The sequence below is a fragment of the Oratosquilla oratoria genome, chromosome 21 (assembly GCF_046742065.1).
Source record: "Oratosquilla oratoria isolate Oo_2021 chromosome 21, ASM4674206v1, whole genome shotgun sequence".
Lineage (NCBI taxonomy): Eukaryota > Metazoa > Arthropoda > Malacostraca > Stomatopoda > Squillidae > Oratosquilla > Oratosquilla oratoria.
Window position 1 is genome coordinate 30,660,712 of NC_134797.1, and position 11,226 is coordinate 30,671,937.

Here is an 11,226-nt window from a genome sequence, read left to right on the forward strand (position 1 = left end):
AGAGAACACATCGAAAGACATAATCTAATTCGTGATACACAGCATGGTTTCTCCAAGGGTAAGTCATGTGTGACTAATCTTCTATCCTTTTACACTAAAGTATATAAGGCGTCAGATAACAATGATAATTACGATGTTATTTACCTTGACTTTAGCAAAGCGTTCGACAAGGTGCCACACCAGAGACTACTAGATAAAATCAAAGCCCATGACATAGGAGGAAAAGTGTTAGAATGGATTAGAGCTTGGATTAGTAACAGAAAACAGCGGGTCACCATAAATGGAGTAAAATCTAGGTGGGGCAATGTTACTAGTGGGGTCCCCCAGGGCTCGGTTTTGGGTCCTCTGTTGTTCATTATGTACATAAACGACTTACAGTAGACGATGGGATAAATAGTGATGTTTGTAAGTTTGCGGACAAAAACTAAAATAGGACGCCAAATTAGGTCAGGAGACGACGCAGAGATTCTGCAGGATGATCTTGACAAATTGTTCACATGGTCGATGAAATGGCAAATGAACTTCAATATCTCTAACACGCTTTTTGAGAAAACTGAGTGCGAGAGAGACTTGAGAGTTCTAGTGAGCCCAGACCTTAAAACCAGGAAACAGTGCATTAGCGCCAGAAATGAAGCTAACAGGGCATTAGGTTTAATTACTAAGACGGTAACGAATAGAAGTGCAGAGGTAATTACCAAACTCTATCTAGCGATAGTAAGACCCATCCTTGACTATGCGGTACAGTTTTGGTCTCCGTCCTACAGAATGGACATCAATTCACTAGAATCAATACAGAGAAGAATGACCAAAATGATACATGGACTCAGAAATTTTACTTACGAAGAGAGGCTTAGACACCTTAACTTACACTCTCTGGAAAGACGCAGAGTGCGGGGTGATCTATTAGAGGTGTTTAAGTGAATCAAAGGCTTTAACAAGGGTGATGCAAACAAGGTTATCATATTAAAACAACAGGGCAGGACTCGCAGTAATGGATTTAAACTGGACAAATTTAGATTTAAGAAGGAAATAGGCAAGAATTTGTTTACTAATAGGGTGGTCGACGAATGGAATAGACTTAGTAACCATGTAGTAAACGCTGAAACTATTAGTTGTTTTAAGAAACGATTAGACAACTTTATGGATGGGGACGACGGGTGGTGATGGATACGGAGCTGCCTAGTGTAGGCCTTATGGTCTCTTGCAGTCTCCTTCATTCTTATGTTCTTATATACAATACCATGAGTCAGGTTTAATTGTACACAATAATACCATGCTAAGGTCTACAGATAGGTTCTCCCGTAAATTGCTAAGTTCTCTCTATAAATATTTCATAGAAAATTAGTAAAGATAGGGGTGACTTTATCAAATCTAATTTGAATAGTTCGTTTTAATGATGTATTGAAAAAGTGACATGATGCACATTGAACTCCTTTCGAACCATTTCTTTTCCTAGTGAATAGAATTATCGCTTACTATCGAAAGAAAAGCTCTGAAACGTCTCAATGATCGAGGTTAGTCGAGGTATTCCGACAGATTTTTTCAACAGAGGTTTGCCTAACGCATAGAAAATTAAATGAAGTTTTTTAAATGTAGGGAAAAAAATCTAAATGTTCCTTGATTAAGAGATTAAGAAATATCTACATGAATATGAAAATAAATGCAAAACATCCCATTTGCATAATTATTAGTAATCCCCTCGCTATAATTCTTGCTTTACTAATGAAACATATATTTTGAAATATATATATATATATAATAACTTATTTAATTGGTATTTTTAATCAAGTCTGGATATAGAAAAAAATATCACAAGACATCTAGAACAGCGATCACACGGAAGTATTTCAATCGATCATTCTAAGGAAATCAACATGTCCGACAAAGTTGAAGGAAATATCTCCAATTTTATTGAAGGAAAATATTCAGCTTTCAGACGCTACTCGTCCTGTAACAGCTGTATATTGCCAATTGGTAAAAAAAAAATCTCATCTGAATGTATACTTGGAAGAGAGAATGTTCCAGGCACTCTTAGGGTAACCTATCCACCATACCTGGGTACAACTTTGAATTTTCTCTTTTGTGTTTGTGTGTGTCTTTTTGGACGAGAACTATGTTTAAAACAAATATATTACCTTAAAACACTATTTGAGGGACTTTTGGCGAAAATGTATGTCGTCTGCTAATTTGCATTCTAAAACACAACATAAAGCGCCATCTCTTGGTGTTAGTTCCCATGACGTCATGATCTGTGGACCAATCCAAGCGCCCGATAGCGAGACACGACATTCAGCGATACTGAGTTTTTTGCCGTCTTCGAAACGAGTCGTCTCGACTCCTTAAACATCTCTGACAACAGCCAATGTGTGCGAATGGAAGGCATAGTTGTGGGCTATCAATCTGAATCGGAATATCTATGTGCGAATGGAAGGCATAGTTGTGGGCTATCAATCTGAATCGGAATATCTCGTGAGTTTTCATATTGGTGTATCATTGGTGCATGTATGTTAATTCTGCGACTCGGTCTCTGGGTACAAAAAAGCAAGGGTAGTATACGTAACGCATTCAATATCATTGCACTGTGCTCGTACACAAAATACTACATAACGTTCACACTACGCTTGCAACATGCCACAAGCTTTGTAAACAATTACTTTATTTCTACAACGTAATTCAGATATTTTTCATCTCGGCCCTAGTGTACCAGTAAAAAGGTTAGAGTGACTTGCTACTATAAAACTAATAATTCTTTACACGACAAGTTTTATACAATATTCTAGATTGTTTATATACTATAAAAACGAAAGCTTCACAACAAGTATTACTAAGAACATACCAATCTAGACCAGCATATGACAAGTGTTTTTTGTATTTATTCCTTTACTGCACGCCCTTATTTAGCCAGTTACTAAACTGTGACAATAGTGAACATATCAACTGATATTAAATTCCAGTATAGGTCTAATAGAAGAAAATTGCTGTTTCATATAATGTTTAATCAGTGTTGCTTCAGAGTTCAGAAAAATAATCCAGTATATAAAAGAATTTTAAAGTTATACTGTTTGTGTCTGCCTATGCGAGAACTTGGTTTTATGTAACTTAAATGACATAATTATCAATGCTTCAACTCCTTTATTTCTCCTGCTTTTGTTTTTCTAAGCTTACTTATCTGATAAATTTGATTAAATTTCCCCCAAAACAATATATCTTTTTTTTTTTTTTGCATGTGCTTTAAAAAATGTTATCTAGCATTACTGTAAGAAAATTGGCTACCCCCCCGTATAAGGGGGGAAAAGCCTTTGGTATATGTATGTAAGAAAATTTATCTCCCGGTGTATATTCCGTGCGTGAATAATGTCATTGTTACTGAGCAGTTATAGTAAGTTTTCTATTGCCTTTCTCTAGAGTTCCATATGTTATTAATATATTTCTATTCTCCACCTTTTTTCTCATATTCTTTTCTTCCCAATGGTGTATTTTCCTCAGTAGTTGTCTTAATTTTCATAATTCCTAACTGTTATGTTAAATATCCTGCTGTACACGACACTATCACTATTCACTAAACACAATGGCAATGCATGAAGAATGAACACAACTCAAGACATCATTGCGGAGTACATAGTGCCACGGGTAGGTTTTACGAGAACGGCCGAAGCAGACGTTTTGGGGACAGGATTATTTTAAATTGCAATAGATAAAAAAATAAATAAATAAAGAGTTTTTGTGCAATCTATTTAGCTATTATTGACTTTGGAAAGTACCAAAAACATATTCCCGTAAAATTAGACGTCTTTAATTTTCAAAGTGGTTAAACTTTAAAGTATTCAAGTTCCATGTCTCACAGCCCCGTTACACAGCATGACAGGGAACACAAACGACCTGAAGATTCGTATCTTTGTACTTTCGCATCAACACCACATACTCGGTTTAAGCGGGTTCAAAGCACTATGATCGATGACAATCCTTCTAAGGACTTCCGGACGCAGTACCACTGTTATACACTACACTACATAAGTATGTAAAACTTTTCACAGAACTCAATGCTCTCACCACATAGGTAGACTTACTTGAGTCACTCGGCAAATCACCCAAACGCCTGGACCTTGATCTTGGTACAGATGACCTGGAGTTCAAGCAGTCACAGTGACTCGAGGTATCCAACCAGAACCCCCAACGAGTCTGTGAGATATACAGTTCCCGTTGGCCTATATATACTCAGAGTGTTTGCCATGTCTGTACTTGAAAAAGCTGTAACAAGTGAAACGTCGTACCAATAAAGGTTTCGATCTCACACGGTGTTTATTCTCACATATATAGTACCATTGGCAAAGAACAGGGCCAGTCACCTAAGTATTACCAATGGGTGTTTCACAAGGACATTGATCGACAACTCTGTCCAATAACCAGTCCATACAGGTGTTCAAATGTATCGGGGCGAGGACATATGCCTCACCCCTAAAAACAAAAAGCAGACACACCTCCAGAATTCACAGCACCGTCCCAGTGTACCCAGACATCAGGACAATAATCCTAGTAGGAATCCCACGAATGTGCCTAAGACCCCTGAGCACTGCACGATGCCCCGATACAAGCGCTTTCTTGAAATCAACATGGACTGTAAGCAACTCCTGTTGAAATTCGGTTAGTGCTCCACGTGAATACAAAGCAATTAGTAGTTGAATTACAGGACAGGAACCCAGACTACAAGTGTGTAGATAAAAAAAAAAAAAAAAAAAAAAAAAAATCATGTCGACAAAAATAACAGCAATTCTGGAGAAAAAAAAAATCAAGACCTATATCTGTCCGTGTAATTCCTCATGAAAATACGGTCCCATTTACCTGCACTACTGAAGAAAATCGCGCGAAAACTGAAACCTAAAATATGTTGTTCGTATTTCACCATGGATGTTGAAGGAGCTATTCAATTCATCAGCTTTACTGATATTAAAACAGTCTTATTTATCTAATGTACTTTGCAAGAATATTTATTGAGAAACAGCTTCAGAATAATTGCCTATTAAGAAAAAGAAAAGAGTAAAGCGGTCCCTAGACGTTCAATATTATTGCGCAATATTTTGGTTTGTGCAATATAATTGATCGTGTGTGGGCAATATTGAAAGGTTGTGCAATATATTGTGTGATTTTCAAAAACTTGAAAACATATTGCGCAAACGGGATAACGTTGTGTCGTCTGTAGGCTATATTGCGCAATATCCTGTCAGTGTCTCTCCAGCGGTCGTGTAAGGTGGTTGTGATAGTGCTCTTTTTTTTCTATTATAGGAGCAACCAAAGCAAGGAGTTCATCAAATGATTCTGTGTTCATTCGTACGAAGTTGCGGAAATCATTCGGTTCTATCACTCTCAGTTCATTTAGTAATCTTTCGTGTGTGTACTTCTCCCTATCAACAAGCCACTGTTTGGCCCATTTTCTCTCCTTCTGCGAGCCTTTATTCTTTCCTTTCTTATGACTTGCTGCCATAGCAATGATCACGCACCGTCAGTCAACATGTTCACGTTATGACGTTCTGGCAAGGACTGACTGTTTGCACAATGTGGTTGTACGTCTGCGCTCACGATTGCGCAATATATTGCACAACCTTCAATATTGCCTCCATACGGCACAATCTTTTGCACAACCCAAAATATTGTACAATAATATTGACCGTGTAGGGGCCAGCGCCAAGATATTGTGCAACCCACATTGCGCAATAATATTGAACGTCTAGGGGCCGCTCAAGACTCAAATGGCAATTCGAATGCATCAATGCCTCATGTATAACGTTTCTTTCAGTCTGTAGATATGTAGTCTAAGTTTCAATCCCTATCTTTATTTTGGCGTTTAATCTATTGATCGCTTAAAAAATAATCGATTCAAATACTTTTATAGTGAGTAATCGAAATACTCGATAATTTTTAAGCGATTCTATCCACTATGAGTGAAATCCTCTTCAGTCGTGTGACCACAAGTTGATGGAAATATCCAACGACATACCCTCAACTATTTGCTGATAGCATTTATCGTGTGATGACCTCCTTTTGAGAATTACGTATGTAAAAAAGGTTGGAAAGTACTATAGAAATTATGATGCAAGTAACAAATGAAAGATATTCGCAATGCAAGCAATCCTGCACACACTTAGTACGAGGCGTAGTGACGTCACGGTAGTAATGGAAACCGACAGCGCCGACAGCGCCTACGCAGTTTGAGATGCCTGTTACCTCCAGATAATGTAATTCGATGTTTAATTTTGCGGCCACTGTTGCTCGTACTCCGGACTTTGTCAGCTCTGTAAATTCTTGAGAGGAAGATTGCCAACTAATGAAGCGATTAGAGAAAGGGATGGTGAATCCTTGTACCCAAGGATCTGTCGAGCAAGTAAGGTAAATGTATGTGGATGTTGTGAATTGATGAGAAATTGATGTGGACCGATGGAATTTCTTCTTGTCTGCTCTGTAAAACCTTGGGTGGATGACGGGAGGGGTGAATGAAGCACTGGGGTGCTGTTTTGCTGCATTGCTTCTAATCCAGGTTGGGAGAAGAGATAGATAATTTAATAAGGATAACAAATGGGTATGAGTGTGGTGCATGGTTTGGCTGGCCTCCCTTTGGGAGAAGGGGCCTTTAGGTGTACGTATTTTATCATATCTTATTTCTGCATGTTATTATTATTATTATTATTATTATTATTATATTATCAAAACGTGCCAAAATCTACTTATTTCCCTATAATTTATGTAACTTCAAATTTATTTTTATCGATAAGATCGTTTTCTTATTCATCTACTATCTGTTTACACCATTCACCACAATGTATGTACTGTATATCTTAACAAAAATTTACATCACTAAAAAAATATCCTAACTCCCTGAATATTCGTCATAATTTCCTCTTAAACTCGTCAGAAATCTTTTAAGTCCAGTGGTATGAGATGGAACTCAGCCCGCCTTCGAATTCAAATGTCCACTGATCTTCCATCTCTACAACAGATTATTTTACCTTCAAGGCAAATGGACAGAGACAAGTCCTATATAAATACTAATTCTGACTGGTACCGGACTATTTTATTCAACCGAGAGGAACTCCACACTCAGAGGATTAAAGCCTTCTATACAAATTTCTTGTTTTGGCTACTTCCAGGATATTTAGTTAATTTCCTGTCCACTTGATAGCGACAAAAATACAATAATTTTTATTGAAGCTAAAAAAAAAAAAAAGGAAACTCACTCGCCAAAGCTGATCCCAAGCATTTCAGACACTAGGACAGACGACGATTAACAAATGCTGCTGAGATGACGCCAGTCGGACGGGAGGCTGTAGCAATTTACGACCAAAACCGTTATAGAGTGCATGATTTAATGTGATAAGTTGTCACGGAGATTAATAAAATTACTCTGACAAAGGTCAGAGTAAAAAGAAAGGTGTCAGCCATTACGAAAAGGGATAATCCATTTCCTTACTTGTCGAAGTTTACAGACGTGGTGCAGAGTGAGTGAGCTGAGGCTAGGAATGGGGACGTGTCGAGCCGTGTGGGCGAAGAAGTCACGTGACTTGATAGATACACAAGTGCAGCTGCATTGAGCTGCATAACACTAAGGAAAGAGGTGTAGGAAAGGCGTAAATGGAATTAAGACTGTATATCTCTCAGAAAGAGGTTCTGAATAACATACAAGTACAAATCTGAAACGCTGATTTCAAACTAAACCATGGTACAAAGAAAATCCATATATGAGTGCACACAAGACGGCAACAGCAATACCGCCATGGAAAAAGGTAAAGATATAAGCATTATACACTGCATACACGACTGTTTCAGAAGATATGACGAAAGACAACAAATAGATCTATTTGGTGAAAATTCCTGTGCAGTTTATTATGGTGGGTAAGAGAAATGTTAAACTATCATCCATTTGAGGCGCCAGATATGAAACCCACCAATTCTCGCCAAACCGACAACTTGACAAAAATAAAAACTTAATTCATCCAAGCATCTGATACAATAATAATGATAATAAAAAGATAATATCATATTTCGAAAACAAACGAACAACGAATAGATAAAGGTGTTATTGAAATCTGCACAAAATGAAATGCACATGCTAAATAATCAATCAGCCATTCTGAGTCCACTACTGAACAAAGGACTTATATAGTATTCCATGACTCATTAGATTTCGCCACCATCTACCACGTTACTCCTGCAAACTTCCCTATGTCGCCTCTCCACGTTCTATCTGGTCTCCCTTCTCCACGATTCCCATTTCGCGGCGCCCACTCAGTAACACACTTGCTCCATCGCTCATCAGTCGTTTGCGCTAACTTATCTGCTCAATTACACTTTCCCCGTTTTACCGCCTCCGCAATATCTTTTCCTCCAGACTGCTTCCTTACCCAACTTGATCTCTTTCGGTCTCTCAGCGTTATTCCCACCATTGATTTCTCAATTCTCCTCTGAGCATTCCTTAGTTTCGTCTCCATCGCCTTCGTCAGTTTCAAAGTCTCACACCCGTAGATTATTTCTGGCAGAATGCATTGGTTGTAATCTACGTTTCAAACATAAAGGTAGATAGCTTCTCATGATCTTACACTTACCAAACCTTTTCCGACCAGTTGCAATACGTCTTTGTATTTCATTGTCATGATATTTGGTCACTTTCACCATCTGGCCTAAATAACTACAATCTTCAACTATTTCAAGTTTCTCACCTTCGATAATAATATCTTTACTTTGAACTTTCGTGTTGAACATTATTTTGGTTTTACTCTTGTTCATTTGAAACCTACTTTGAGACTTTCATTGATCAGATCACTTAGCATATTTTGCAAGTCCACAGCTCTTTCTGAAATAAGAATAATCATGTCATACGCAAATATTAGGTGGTTCAAATATTCGCCATTGAACTTCAAACATTTCTCTTCCCAATTCAGCTTTATAAAAATCTATTCCAAGCAAGATGTAAATAATTAAGGTGAAATATCATCACCTTGCCGTACGCCTTTGTATCTTGTGTCTTCATGCAGTGGCGGTTCTTCCTATGGGCGTACTTGGGAGGGGGCGGCATTGCCCCCTTCCAAATGCAGATCAAACCATGAGCGCCTGAGTCTATCAATACCGAATGTATAAAAGTCCCATAAAAGAAGAGAGAGGGAGAGGGGGGGGGGAGAAGCCAAATATTTTATCTGCATTGTGGAAGATGGGCGCCATGTAGGCTAAGTCCGCCACTGTATTTATGGATACCCCCCGTGTAGGGGGGAAAAGCCTTTTGTATATGTATGTATGTATGTGTCTTTATGTAGTCGAATTACAGCAGTACCTTTGGCATAAATATTTTCTATAACGTTTACGATCTGTTCGTTTGCATTTTACTTGCGCAGCGAGTTTAATATTACTATTTGTTCTACCGATTCAAATGCATTCTCGATTAGTTCATTCATCGCCTTTAATTTTGCCCCTCACAAAATTCTTGCCCCACCACTATCAAAATTACCGCGCACGCGGTGGTGGGATTTTGAATGGAATAAAAGTTTTCAAGCGAATCGAGTTATTCGTCACGATTTATTGGAACGTCAGATGATACCGGTGAGATTACGAAATGTTTAGTTTGAGCAAACTTACCTGGTAAGCTAAAGTGGCTATGTTGAGAGCTTTCCGTAGTTTATTGTAGCTGACGACAGGCAATTTTTTCGGTCGATGGCTGATGTAAACTAGATTATCACTTCGTGTAATTGACTTTGTTGTTTATTCTACCTGAGGACAGAGGTTTTTATTTATCAACTACAATTCCCACAACGGTCTCAACCGCTGTACTAACCTAACGAAAAATTAACGTAAACTAACCTAACCTAACCTAACTGAACCGAACGTAGCCGAAACTAACCCAATCTAATTTAATCTAACCTACAGATCTAACCAACCTAATCTGGTTTGATTTAATCAAACCTATAACTAAACGTAGCCTAATTAAACATACCTAACTTTACCTAATTTAAGTAACCCAGCCATACTTAACTTAATCTAGCAACCTAATTTAACATAACCAAACCTAAGTGAACCTACCTCAACCTAAACTTAACCCAACGTAACTTTACCTAACTTTCCTCCCCTAATCTAATTTTGCCCATGTTGACAACCTCACAATACCAAGCCTAATCTCACCAAAATTAACCTCACCTAGACTAATATTACGAAATGTAACGAAAATAGCAATAAACTTTTGAAAGCACACGAATACTAAAAACGCAGCCCAAAACAGGACAATTAGAAGAAAAATAACGCTCTTACCTATCCAGCCGATATTTGATCGCGAAAACGTACGTAGAGATTTGATCGAAATAAAAAACAAGAACGTAATTTTTTAAATATGTAATGAAATACTGAATAACAAAATCGGACGCGCAAAGGCACATTGAAAACGCACATACGCACGCACGCATTCAATGGCGCGGAGGTGAAGTTAGTAAACAGATGGCGGCGTTACAAGAGAGGCAAGTGTCGTACATTATTCCATGAATTAAAAAGTGTCGTTATTATCTAGCTGTAGCTATATTGTATTGATAATGATTTTAGAAATAGGAATATACTTAAGAAATAAAAATCCGTGTTTGCGATATTTTCTAAGTTTACTCAATCTGGCCAAACTCTGATCCATTTTTTTAAGAAGTTTGAGATTAGATCATCGTAATGTTACCAGAGAATATAATCACACATCCTATGTCCATGATTTTATTTTTTTTGCGCAAATTTGTGAACTTGTCGCTCCTCAACTCTAGACCAGAATTATGTCAAGTTTGCCTGGTCCTTGCTTTCTTGGAAATAATCTCGAAATTTTTATATCATTATGGCTTTATACTTTACATTACGTACATGTATGTTAACCTACTTGTGAAATTTATTTATGTATATACAAGCCGCGGGCTTCGCCCTCTTCGGCTCCGCCGGGGGCTTGGCTGCGCAAACAGCGGCCTACGGCCGCAGCTTTCCGCGCTCTAATCCCTCGTTTTCCCCTTCGGCCTCGGCCTCGGGGCGGAACCCCAACACGCGATCCCCAGCACGAAGAAGAACGCGAAGAACACAAATTAGAATTCGGAGAAGAACGCGAAGAAGAACGCGAGGAAGAAGAACGCGAAGAAGAATGCGAAGAAGAACGCGAAGAAGAATGCGAAGAAGAACGCAAAGAAAAACGCGAAGAAGAACGCGAGGAAGAAGAAGAAGAAGAAGAACGCGAAG

The 11,226-nt window shown here is 38.2% G+C and overlaps 1 protein-coding gene across 1 annotated transcript in view; it reads right to left on the bottom strand.

Annotated features, from left to right (window-relative positions):
- LOC143036820 (beta-galactosidase-1-like protein 2) overlaps positions 1 to 9,737 on the bottom strand; it is a 201,591-nt gene extending 191,854 nt beyond the window's left edge. The window contains exons 1-2 of the mRNA XM_076204615.1: positions 9,616 to 9,737; positions 7,460 to 7,591 (exon numbers count right to left, since the gene is read on the bottom strand). The gene's annotated coding sequence lies outside the window, so the exon portion shown is untranslated. The remainder of the gene's footprint in view (positions 1 to 7,459; positions 7,592 to 9,615) is intronic.
- Between the last annotated feature and the right edge of the window lie 1,489 nt (positions 9,738 to 11,226).